Source organism: Coenobita brevimanus, chromosome 100 (genome assembly GCF_032717465.1).
Source record: "Coenobita brevimanus isolate Jiangsu-jjx chromosome 100, ASM3271746v2, whole genome shotgun sequence".
In the NCBI taxonomy this organism is placed as follows: Eukaryota; Metazoa; Arthropoda; class Malacostraca; order Decapoda; family Coenobitidae; genus Coenobita; species Coenobita brevimanus.
Genome location: NC_137053.1, coordinates 8,508,979 through 8,521,342, shown reverse-complemented (window position 1 = coordinate 8,521,342; position 12,364 = coordinate 8,508,979). Strand labels below are relative to the sequence as shown.

The window sequence follows — 12,364 nt, the reverse complement described above, 5'->3', positions numbered from 1 at the left end:
AACTTGGGTTCTTTTTCACACACACACACACACACACACACACACACACACACACACACACACACACACACACACACACACACACACACACGCACGCACACGCACACATACACACACACACACACACACACACACACACACACACACACACACACACACACACACACACACACACACAGATATATATTGTATATTATGCAATGATGTGAGTATTATACGATGGTGGTGAAGGAGCGTGCTGTAATGTCAGGGAGTAATATAACACAGTGTATCGGTAAAATTAATGCTAAGGGTGTATTGGATTACAACGTCACTGCAAGTGCCGTCCCTAGACCTGTTGGACTGCGAGATTTGGGGGAAACGAGAACGTCAACCACGGCGCATAACTGAAAGAATTTACTTCAATTTTTATTACCACTGTTTTAATATATATATATATATATATATATATATATATATATATATATATATATATATATATATATATATATATATATAGAGAGAGAGAGAGAGAGAGAGAGAGAGAGAGAGAGAGAGAGAGAGAGAGAGACTGTAGCACCAGTCGATCAGGGCAGTACTCCTGAGGTAGATGGCAAGCTGGTGATAGGGAGAGCTGGAGCTCCCGTTTCACCAGCCCTCAGGACTTGATCCTGACCATCTCCCTTTGCTGAACATTTTCAGTGCATTCATTTACACAGATAGTAGGCCAGCATGCTCTCATAATGCCTCTACCTTCAACTGTCTACACCACACTACATGCTCATAACATATCACACTTTCTATTCACATCTTTAGTAATGGCCGCTGCAATCTTTCTATCAAATGAGGTGGTACCTCGGATTGCCTCCACCGGCAGGGTAGGGCTGGTGGCACAGGGTCCTCCCGGTCGCTATCAAGCGACTGTGCCGACAGCGACTGTTGCTATTTCCGGGAATGCTCGTCAGCGAAGAGGTGACAGTGCGGCCTTATTCTTTACCAAAATCCGCGGCCTTACCACAAATTTAAACTCAGTTCATTTTTTCCTTCAGTCCATATCCCCTTTGGCCCTTTTCCTCACAGAACCACAAATCTCACCCTCTACCGATATATCTCCATTTTGTTTTCCCGGTTACCATCTCCTTACAAACTTCCGTAACAAGGGCAGCACCTGTTGTTATATCAAATCCCAATATGCAGTTGACACTATTTTAAACTTCACTTCATCCAGTTTTGATTACTCATTATATAAACTAAATTGTCAAAACGTTACCAGATATATCTGTGTAGTTTATCGTTCCCCATATGCTTCTTCGGATCCCAGTGTATTTGATTCCATATCCACTCAGTTGAGTAACCTTAACCTTGCCCTTGGCACCGAAATTACCATTTTGGGTGATTTTAACATACATATTGTTGAATGGTTATTGCATTCTGCCCAGACTGACGACGCTGGTCTAGAGTGCGAGCTGTTTGCGGAATCGTTTAATCTCACCCAGTTGGTAAAGCAACCAACCAGAATACCTGATAATCCTGACCATAATGCCCATCTCTTGGATTTATTCTTGACAGATAATCCAGATCAATACAGGATAGAGGTACTGTCACCACTTGGATCCTCTGACCACAATCTCATCAAAGCCTCATTAGTTAACCCTCCCACACCTCCCCGTTCTGAACCTGTCAGGGTGACCCGATGGCACTGTGATAGGGCAGACTGGGATGGATTTAGAAATTATCTTGCTGACATTCCATGACAGTCTTTCTTCTCTAGTGATCCCCATTCTACCCAGTCCCACATTGGCGACTTAATACTATCTGGTATGGATTTATTCATACCAAGTCAACAATTCACTAAAAGATCGAACTCTCCAAAATGGTTTGATGGCAACTGTGCCAGAGCAACAGCCCAAAAGTCATTAGCATATAACTCTTACTTAAAATAAAAAAAAAACATCTGAATCACTCTTCCAATTTAAAATTGCTAGAAATCATGCAAAGCTGTATTAAATCTATCTAAATCAAACTTTCTTCAAAAGCAAGCATCAGAACTACTTAACAACCCTAATGACAATAGAATATTCTGGTCAACTCTTAATTCTTTCAATAATAACTTTAACAAGTCATCTTCCATTCCCCCACTAAAATCTTCAGATGGCAACATTACAAATGACCCGCATGGGAAAGCAGATACCTTTGTCAGTACCTTTGCCAGAAACTCTACCATAGACGATACCAGCCAGAATGTCCCAGTACTGGAACTTGATTCTCCCGAAATTGCCCTACTTAAAATACAGACAAGATACGTAAAATCCATCCTAGACAATTTACCTACCAACAAAGCTCCAGGCCCAGATGGAATTCCGCCAATTGTTTTGAAAAAGTGTTCCCCTGAACTTGCCTCTGTCCTAGCTAAATTATTCAGACTATGCATACGTACTTCTTTATTCCCAAATTCATGGAAAGAAGCCAATATCCACCCAATTCCGAAGAAAGGAAGTTCGTCTGACCCCTCCGATTACAGACCAATAGCTGTCACATCTTCTCTTGGTAAGGTATTTGAAACTTTAATTAATAAGCACATTGTTAAACATCTTGAATCCAACAACTTAATTAGTGATAGACAATATGGTTTTCGCCACGAAAGATCCACCATTGACATACTCAATCTCTTAACTCATACCATCCATCAATCAATTGATCTTTTTGGAGAAACTCATGCAGTAGCTCTTGATATCTCTAAAGCTTTCGACAGAGTATGGCACCGTTCCCTGCTGTCCAAATTCCCTTGCTATGGACTAACGTCTTTTGTTCCTTTGATTTCTTCATATCTTAGTGACAAGAAAGTAAGTGTAAAAGCAGATGATGTATATTCCAATTTCCACTCAATTAACGCCGGCATGCCGGAGGGATCAGTTCTGGCACCAACCCTATTTCTGGTTCATATTAATGATCTCTTTTCTGTCACCCACAATCCCATTCACTCATATTCTGATGACTCAACACTACATAGTTCATTCACACTCAGACACCCATTTACAAAGTCTAATATCTCTACCTCTCAACTCGGTACAGCCATCTCCATAAATCAAGATCTATCTACGATCAGTGAATGGGGACAAAACAACCTTGTCTCTTTTACTGCTGGTAAAACTAAATATAGACAGTTTACTCAGATATTGCCAGATTCGTACATTACCTTCAGTGCTACTAATGTTCCCATCTCCAAAAGTATTGAAATTCCTGGCGTCTCACTTAACAGTGCCCTCAGCTGGACCTCTCATGTCAGATCACTTGCTAAAACCGCCTCAAAGAAACTTGGATTATTGTACAGAGTCCACAACTCCTTCGCCGAAGAGCAGTTAGCTATAATTTATAAGAGTCATGTGTGCTCTCAACTTAAATATTGCTCACCCTAGTGGAATGGATGTGGAGAGGTTGCATTAAGACAACTAGACAAAATTCAGAACAAAGCTCTTAGAATCATTAACAACCCTGCCATTACATATAAACTACCTCCCCTGCAAGTAAGAAGGAATGTTGCCTCCCTTGCATTATTTTACAGATATTTTTTTGCCAAATTCTCAGACGAAGTTGCGTCCATGATGCCAGCTCTCTATGCCTTCCCTCGTGCTACACGGGCATCTAGTAGCGCTCATGACTGGAATGTCACTCAGCCATATTGCAGAACTTCTGCCTATCAGAATTCTTTCATTTCCCGAACTGCGTCTCTCTGGAACTCGCTTCCCCAGAGTTGTTTCCCTCCAAATTTCAACCCACAGCTGTTCAAGTCTAACTGTTACAGATATTTTATGAACGGAGGACGCCAGTAATCTGGTGTATGGATTGTTTTTTTTACTCATTTGTTTTGCCTTCCTCCGTTCTGTTATATATATATATATATATATATATATATATATATATATATATATATATATATATATATATGTGTGTGTGTGTGCCATTGGGTTACCTAGGTCCCCGTCATTGCAGAGTATTAGCCCCACACTGAGAGGGGATATCATGGGATCCCAACTCCCATTCATTTTTGCCTAGTTTTATGCTTCTTCGCATCTAGATACACTTGCCTGTGTTGTTCAACAACCTGGAGAGGAAACTGCCATTGATTTTCGTTCTTGGTCATCACTGGATTAAACTCTTGAATAAGTGCTACCCCTCTTTCAGCAAAGTCATTTGTTACCTGTAGCCCCTGGACGATGCACTCAGCTTCCTTGTAATCCTCACGACTTTCCCATGTGGCTAGATCGAATTCTAGGAATGAAAAAGGAAGGCTAAGAAGGGTCATGATCTTCATGGTGTTGCTGGTCACAAAACTTGAAATTGATTTCTGTCTCAGTGCTGTCACTTCAAGTTCAACTGTTGCTCTCACTAGTTGCTTTTTGCTTCCCTTTTCGTTAAGAGAACATGACCATTTTTCACATTTCTTTAGGGTCGACAGTTGGATCAAAAAAGGCCAAGCCAACTAACTTCTCTGACAAATACCACAAATGACGACCAAATGCTTTCAAGCTTACTTGTGAGATGTCCTTGTCAGGTCAAAGTGAGAATTCCTGGAGAAGTCTCAGATTGTTTACTGGAGGTAGAGCTGCTTTTGTTGCCATGAACCATGATTTCAGGTATTGCGTCATGATGAACACAACAGACCGCTTCAATCCTCGGCCTTCTTTCAGTGTGGTGCTTGTCTGATGATGGAAATGATAGACTTTGAGTCTTTGATGCTGTATATAACTTTAGCCATCCATCTGGCATGGTGGAAAGCACCAGAGTGCTGAAACCGTGTTCCACAGGTCGGTACACCATCCAAGTCAACAATGGACAGTTCTAGCAGTTCTCGATAATCATCTTGAGGTTGGCTTTCTTACAACTGTTTCATACAAAATGCTATGAGCTCATCACATTGCTCACTAACAATTACCGGTATTTCCTCATTGCCATTCAAGGTTTGAATGCATGTTGTGTCTGTTGTATTCCACTTGGCACTGAACTGCTTGAATATGTGCATGTCGGAACCAGAGGACGGTCCAAGGCAAATGGTGAAGGTGTTTTGAACAAGGATGTAAAAAATGTGATGCCGACAAGCCAGGTGGAGATCCATGTGCAACTGTTGTTGAATAAAGGGGCTATCACACGGCACCTCATACGAGGTTTGCCGAGGATACGATGGTAAATCGGAACGGTAACGTGGTAAAATTGCCGACGATACCACGGGCATTTGGAACCCGTCTGTGTGGATTCCTGCCGACGATACGACGGGCAAAACAGTGTGACCAAAACCCAGGCTACTCAACAGAGAATATATCATACTACATTATTAAACATTTAGCCTAACACTGAATACTTATTAATATTTTATAATAAATATCAATCGTTTTGAAGGCCTTATAAAGAGTTAATATTTCCTACACCGAGGAAACTGTGATGTCGATAAAATATGACGTGTTTACAACTGAGGACTCCACTGCAGGTAGAGTAGACGAACCAGTCGCCACCTGAAAACACCACCACAACAACAACATACTGATGGCTTTATCATCGATTTCCTGGACAAGGGCAGCTGAATTCGCCCTTATAGAGAAATTGAGGCAGTTCCGCGTGTGTACGAGTTTGTAAACAAAAGTTGCTTCTCCTTATTCTTTATCGAGTCAGCGACAGCGATCACTGTCCACAGTCGCGAGACGGGGCTCTGGCAACAGTGTGAGAAGCATGTCCTTTGCCGAGGATACGAGGAACGTGTGTGATAGCGTCCAAGTTTTGTTCCACTTAAATCTTCCTCGGCCATTCCTGGTACGAGGTACCGTGTGATAGGGCCTTAAGGGTGCACGCCCCTGCCCACAATCTGGTATTGCTGGCAGTGGTGTCGAAAGCCATTCCTACCACACGTTCAGATATACTCCAGTCATTGAAGGTTTCAGTCATGACATTGGCCATCACATTTCCTGTCCCTGATTCCAAACTGAGTACATTCAAAAGCTTTGAAACTCCATCACCTGAGACGAGAATTGGAAGGCATTCAGTGACATTTGCTCCTGTTAATTACAAGTGGCGTTGATGGCATGATTTCTTCAGCCATTCTGCGGATTCCCTTCGACTCGTGATTCGATTTGGGTGGATACTTTGCCTGTTGATAGTATACATTGTTGGGTCTTGTCCACAGGCAGAAATGGTCACAAGAGCATGACTGCAGCACGGTCAGAAGTCTTGGTCCGATCCAAAGCAGCAGCAACTGGAGAAGTGAAAACAGTTTTTTATGTTCGTTGGCGCTTCAGAGAAGGAGCTGCAACCGAAAAGGAAGGACCTGCTATATCTGTATTATCGTCACCTGTTACTTCTTCATCACTAGTTGGGCTTTCCTCCAGCTCCACTATTTCCTCTCTTACTGCTCGATGACATTCCTCACGCCCTCTCATCCCCTCTTCAATCTGTTGTTTCTCTCACTGTCTTCCTTCTTTCTGATGGAGTTTGACATCACTACCCAGCATAGAACTTCGTCTCCCTTTCTCTCACTGAGCCACAAGAAACCCCTTATCCTCACGATTTTTGATGAGGTCGAAGGCATTCGTGTGTACAATGGCAGAGAGATCTTTCATCTGTTCTTAGAAGTTCTTTCTCTTCTCCTCTCATTCTGTATTCCAGTTCTTACTCTTCTTCAACTTTCTCCATTCTTTATAGAGAGATTCGATTTTGGGGATACGATTCCGTGGCTCAGATACAGGGATGCGAGCTCTCTCCCAGTCCCCTTAGTTCCTCAGACAGAACACATCCTGAATCCCTCAGTGTTCGTGTCTTTGTTCGCATCAGGTACAAAAGTTTAGCTAACACTTCTCCACAAAGAGGTAACTTACTTCCAAGTAGTCTTCCACCTGGTTGGCCAATAAGCCAAATCCTGGTTTTGCTCGTGCTTTTCATCACTGGTATTGACAATTTCATTTCAGTCATGGTTAATAAGTGCACAATAATAACTCAAAAGGCATATCCCTGAAAAAAGAAACAAATACAGTTGTTACTAGAATGTAGCCTCCAATGAAGTAGGCCTAAAGCAAACACTTTTTTCAAATAACAGAAAAGATTATCACAACAATAATTTTGATTATTCAGGCTCAAACTTTGGGTAAGATGCGGCACCAGTAAATATCATCCACTTCGGCTAAAATTGGTGTTTCAAGAGTGTACACCTAAACTCACACTATACATTTCCAGCAAACAAAATATTCCAAAATTAATTTTCCACCCTTAGTAATAAGGACCACCCGAATATATCTATCTATCTATATATCTATATCTATATATCTATATCTATATCTATTTATCTATCTATCTATCTATCTATCTATCTATATATATATATATATATATATATATATATATATATATATATATATATATATATATATATATAGCCTCTGTGGTACAGTGGTAGAGTGTGCGTTTTGCACGCTGGTGAGCGGGAGTTCGCCTCCTGCCAGAGTTGTAAAAATTTTGGGAAGCGTTCACCAAGCCACTTGCTACTTTGGCAGACACAAGGGGTGCTGTGGTTGAACCAGTGTCGCATACTAGTATGCTTGCACCCAATCGGCTTAAGGCGGGCCGCTTACACTTGGTTCACAGACTACACACACATCCAAAGCCACTACAACACTACAATCACATTCACAAACACTTCTCACGCTACATACAGTCTCTACCAGAAAGCCTAAGCCATAGGTAGAGATACATTGGCTGTATCGTCCCTGCTTCGGGAGGGATAGGCCGGTCCTGCAGTGGACCTCAACGGCTGATGATGATGATGATGATATATATATATATACATAGTATATACGGATCTGCCGTGCAAAGTGGGCCTAATCCGAGGAGTTCTTCTCGAATACTGACGTGCTGCGTTCAGTACTACTACCCGTGCGCGAGTGGGAAGATGGGCCAACACTGAGGAACATTTCTCTAGTACTGCTGCACCAGTCCATTATGTCTTCCTCGTGACTCGTGGTCCAGAGAAAAGTGATGACACCGGAGGAGGCAATGCGATGGGTTGCCACCATAAACGAGGCCCAGTTAGAGCAGGAAGCTATTGCTGCTGGTTCTGCCTCACCTTCCCAGGATCTCCACTTGAGAATGCAGCATGTGGCAGATTCCTACATGCTGTGGAGATAATAAAGGAGGAACTGAATAAGCATACCAACGAAGTGCCATGCCAGGAAGTGTTAGCTAATGTGGAAAGCAGTGTCCGGTTCTATGTGGATTTACACAGGCAACACTTCAATCAGAGGAGGCAGACCCCTCATCACAAGGTTCTTCGAGCATCGAGATGATGAGAGAGCCCTGGGAGAACCCCAACAACAGGCGAGAGCAGCAGCACTTCCCCCTGATGACGACGACGACGATGTCTCAGTGTGTGACTATGAGGGATTTGTGAAGGAGGCTGAAGCAGAGAGGCCTTCTCAGGATCCTGAAGGCCCTCCTCTAGGGGTCAGTAGGACCTACTACAGTTTCAGAAACCCCTCCTGCTTCCCCCCACAAGCCCATCACCACTCACCTTAACAGTTGGTAAAATCTTAGTTGTGTCAAAATGTAGTTAAGTTGAATTTAGGGGGGACTTTTTCAAGGTTTGTCTGACATTATTCATTTTTCCTATAAGGTCTGTTGTTGTCCAGTACAGATTTAGTTCAGTAAGGTAGTACTGTTTGACAAAAACACCGTACTGGACGCGAGGGTACTGTGTGTGTATACTGTATATATATATATATATATATATATATATATATATATATATATATATATATATATATATATATATATATATATATATATATATATATATATATATATATATATATATATATATATATATATATATATATATATATATATATACAGTATATATATATATATATATATATATATATATATATATATATATATATATATATATATATATATATATATATATATATATATACATACACACACACACACATTGCTGGGAGGGATTGTTGCTATAAGTTGTTTTGGCGGGGTAGGATGGATGGATATGTGGATGTGGGTGTGTTGGTTAAGAAAGTATGGGTAGAATATGTCATGAATGTTATGAGAGTAAGTGATAGGATAATTGTAGTAAAAATTTTGTTTGGTGGGATGATGTTTGCAATTATATCGGCATATGCTCCACAGGCAGGCTTGAATGAGGCACAAAGGATAGATTTGGGGATGACTTTATACATGTAGTAAGTGGTATGGGGGATGATGAGACTAATATTAATGGGAGAGTTGGATCGTCAAGTAGGTGAAGCAGCTCATGGATATGAAGGAATGCATGGAGGATGTGCATATTGTACTGAAAATGAGGAAGGGGAAACAATACTTAAGATTAGGAAGGCGATGAACATGATTATGTGCAACACACATTATAGGAAGAGAGAGAAAGTTGCTTACATACGAGTCAAGGGGATATAGGAGCCAGATAGACTATTTCATGGTCAGGAGGGCTGATAGGAGGTTATTGGGGGATATTAAAGTTATGGGGAGTGAGGAGTGTATGCAGCATCACCAGTTATTAATATGTGACATGGTGCTTAAGAAGCGCGTAATGAAAAAGAGGACCTATGCACCTAAGAAGAAAGTATGGAAGTTGAAAAACCAAGCAGTTAGGGATGCCTTCTGTAGCGAAATGAGAGTGGTGACTGAAAAAGAAGACGTGGACGGAAGTGTTAATGAGCAGTACAGAGCCTTCAAGACCAACCTCTTGAGAGTTACTGATTCAGTACCTGGATGGACAAGAGGCCCATTAAGACATAAAGTGACTTGGTGGTGGGATGAGGGTGTAGAAGCTGCAGTTAAGGAGAAAAGAAAGCTTTTCCGGGAATGGAAGAAGGGTGGTAACAAAGAGGAATATTGTACTTGGCTGCCATGTGTAGGGTTAGAAAAGAGGTTTACATTGCGAAGTCTGAGTTACTTGATAACCTAATAAATCGTAAGGAAAGGAAGAATATGATTTTTAAGGTGGCAAACCAGATGAAGAGAGAGAATAGGGATATCGTAGGTGAGCAGTGTTTGGAGAATGATGAAGGAAGGATAGTGGTGAACAGTGGGGATATTAAAGACTCATGGAGAGAGCATTACTGCCGGTTGTTGAATGGGGAGTTTGACTGGAACAGGGAAGGTTTGGAGTGGAGCCAGCAGACCCAGTGTTTGGCCCTTGACCTTTGGTTGACGCCGCAAATATGAGCTGGGCAATAGGTAGGATGCAGGTGGGGAGGGCAGCAGATGTTTCTGGGTTGACTGCTGAAATGTTGAAAGGCCAAGGAGGTATAGGAGTGAGGTTAGTCATTGACCTGATAAATGTGATTATATATGAGCGTGTTGTCCAGATAATTGGCTGAAGAGTGTAATTGTAAATTTTCATAAGGGGAAGGGTGATGCCCTGGAAAGAGGAAATTATACAGGCATAAAGCTTTTAGATCAGATAATGAAGGTAATGGAGAGAGTTCAAGAAGGTATGATTAGAGAAAGAGTGAATATTGATGAGATGTAGTTTGGGTTTATGTCAGGCAAATTGACCACTGATGCTATATTCATTGTTCGACAGCTTCAAGAAAAATATATAGGAAAGAAAAGGGAACTTTACTATGTTTTTGTTGATTTGGAGAAGGCCTTTGACAGAATCCCTAGAGAGGTGGTGAAGTGGGCAGTGAGGATGCTTGGGATCGAGGGGTGGCTGGTTAGGGTAGTTACGATCATGTATATGGGTGCAAACACCCAGGTAAGGGTGAATGGAGATTTGATTGATGAGTTTTTCGTGAACGTTGGTGTGTATTAGGGATCAGTCTTGAGACCTTTGTTGTTTATCATGGTACTTGAAGCCCTCTAACGTGACATCAGAAATGGACTCCCGTGGGAGATGTTGTATGCTGATGATTTGGTGTTGACTGCAGGAAATTAAAGGGAGGCGGAGGAAGGATTTAGGAAGTGGAGAGATGGTTTGGGACACAAGGGCTTAAGTGCAAATGGAGATAAAACAAAAGTGATGGTATCTAGGGCTGAGGGCGGTAATGTCAAAGAAGAGGGAGGGTGGCCAAGTGTGATTTGTCAAAAGGGTGTGGGAAGTAATTCCATCTTGTGCAGTGTTTGTAATAAGTTGGTCCATAAGAGATGTAGTGGTATTAGAGATAGACTGCGAGATAATGCTGATTTCATGTACGCACTGCGTTGTGGAGAGCATGTGGATATTGTCAGTCGTGAAAGGATTGAACATGCTGGTGAGTCTCTTGAGTGTGTGAATGAGTTTTGTTATTTGGGAGATATATTATGTTCCGGAGGTGGGGCAGGAGCTAGCTCTATGGCCAGAGTGAGTAATGATTGGAAGAAATTCAGGGTGCTGTTGCCTCTCTTGACATTGAGAGGGCTTTCCCTTCGTGTTAAGAGATCTTTGCATGTGGCATGTAATAGGAGTGTAATGCTGTATGGTAGTGAGTCCTGGGCGTAAAGGAAGAGGATATTCACAGGCTCAAACATACAGAAATGGCAATGATTAAGTAGAAGTGCAGTGAGTCTTTGAGTGCAGGGCCTGGGGGATGGGGGCTAGTTTTACGATGGAACAGTTGAGATGTAAGATGGGACGAGAGTGTATTGGTGTTTTGATGAGGAGAGTTAGCTTGAGATGGTTTGGGCATGTGGAGAGGATGGAGGATGATAATTGGGTGCAGAGAGTGAGAAATGTTAATGTTGGGGGTAGGGTAGCGAGAGGTAGAACGAAAAAGACCATGGACGAGGTCATTGCATGTGACCTCAGGATTAAGGAACTAAATAGGGAAGCTGCCAGAGATCGAGTAGCATGGAGAACCGCCATTAGGTGACCGAGGCCGATGTATGCAAGCATTTTGGAGCCTTCTAAAACGAAAACGGAACAGGGTGACTCTTTATAGCATGTTGTAAATCAGAGGGTGATCTGAGGAAATCCCAAATCAAAAAGTGTCTGTGACAAAATGCCGAATTCGGAGTAGTTTCATAGTTACAGCATGTTAAAGTATTAGTAACTATAGGAGGGAAGCTTGGGGTGCCACATCCGTTGAGTGAGGTGATAGTGATTGAGTGATGAATTGCGAAGCTCACAGTCTCGAGAGGAAGCTTGTATTGTATGAAACAATTTGGGTTATAAACTGAACAAACGAATAAGCTGGTGGCTCGATTAAGAGACATTGCTGAGGTAACGTTGATTGGCTGGTGTTTGCCCCATCTCACCCCTATCACTCCCGTCAGACACCTAGGAAGTGGCTGTGGCTGGATACATTGAATTGGCACAACTGCCAGCCGATCACCGACCCGGCTCTGGACCAGACCAGTGCCCTGCCCCCGGATCCTCCAGCCAACCACCACCAGT

At 42.1% G+C, this 12,364-nt stretch overlaps 1 protein-coding gene across 1 annotated transcript in view; it reads left to right on the top strand.

Annotated features, from left to right (window-relative positions):
• LOC145414572 (beta-alanyl-bioamine nonribosomal peptide synthetase ebony-like) overlaps positions 1–12,364 on the top strand; it is a 178,681-nt gene that overhangs the window by 103,352 nt on the left and 62,965 nt on the right. The window lies entirely within an intron of this gene.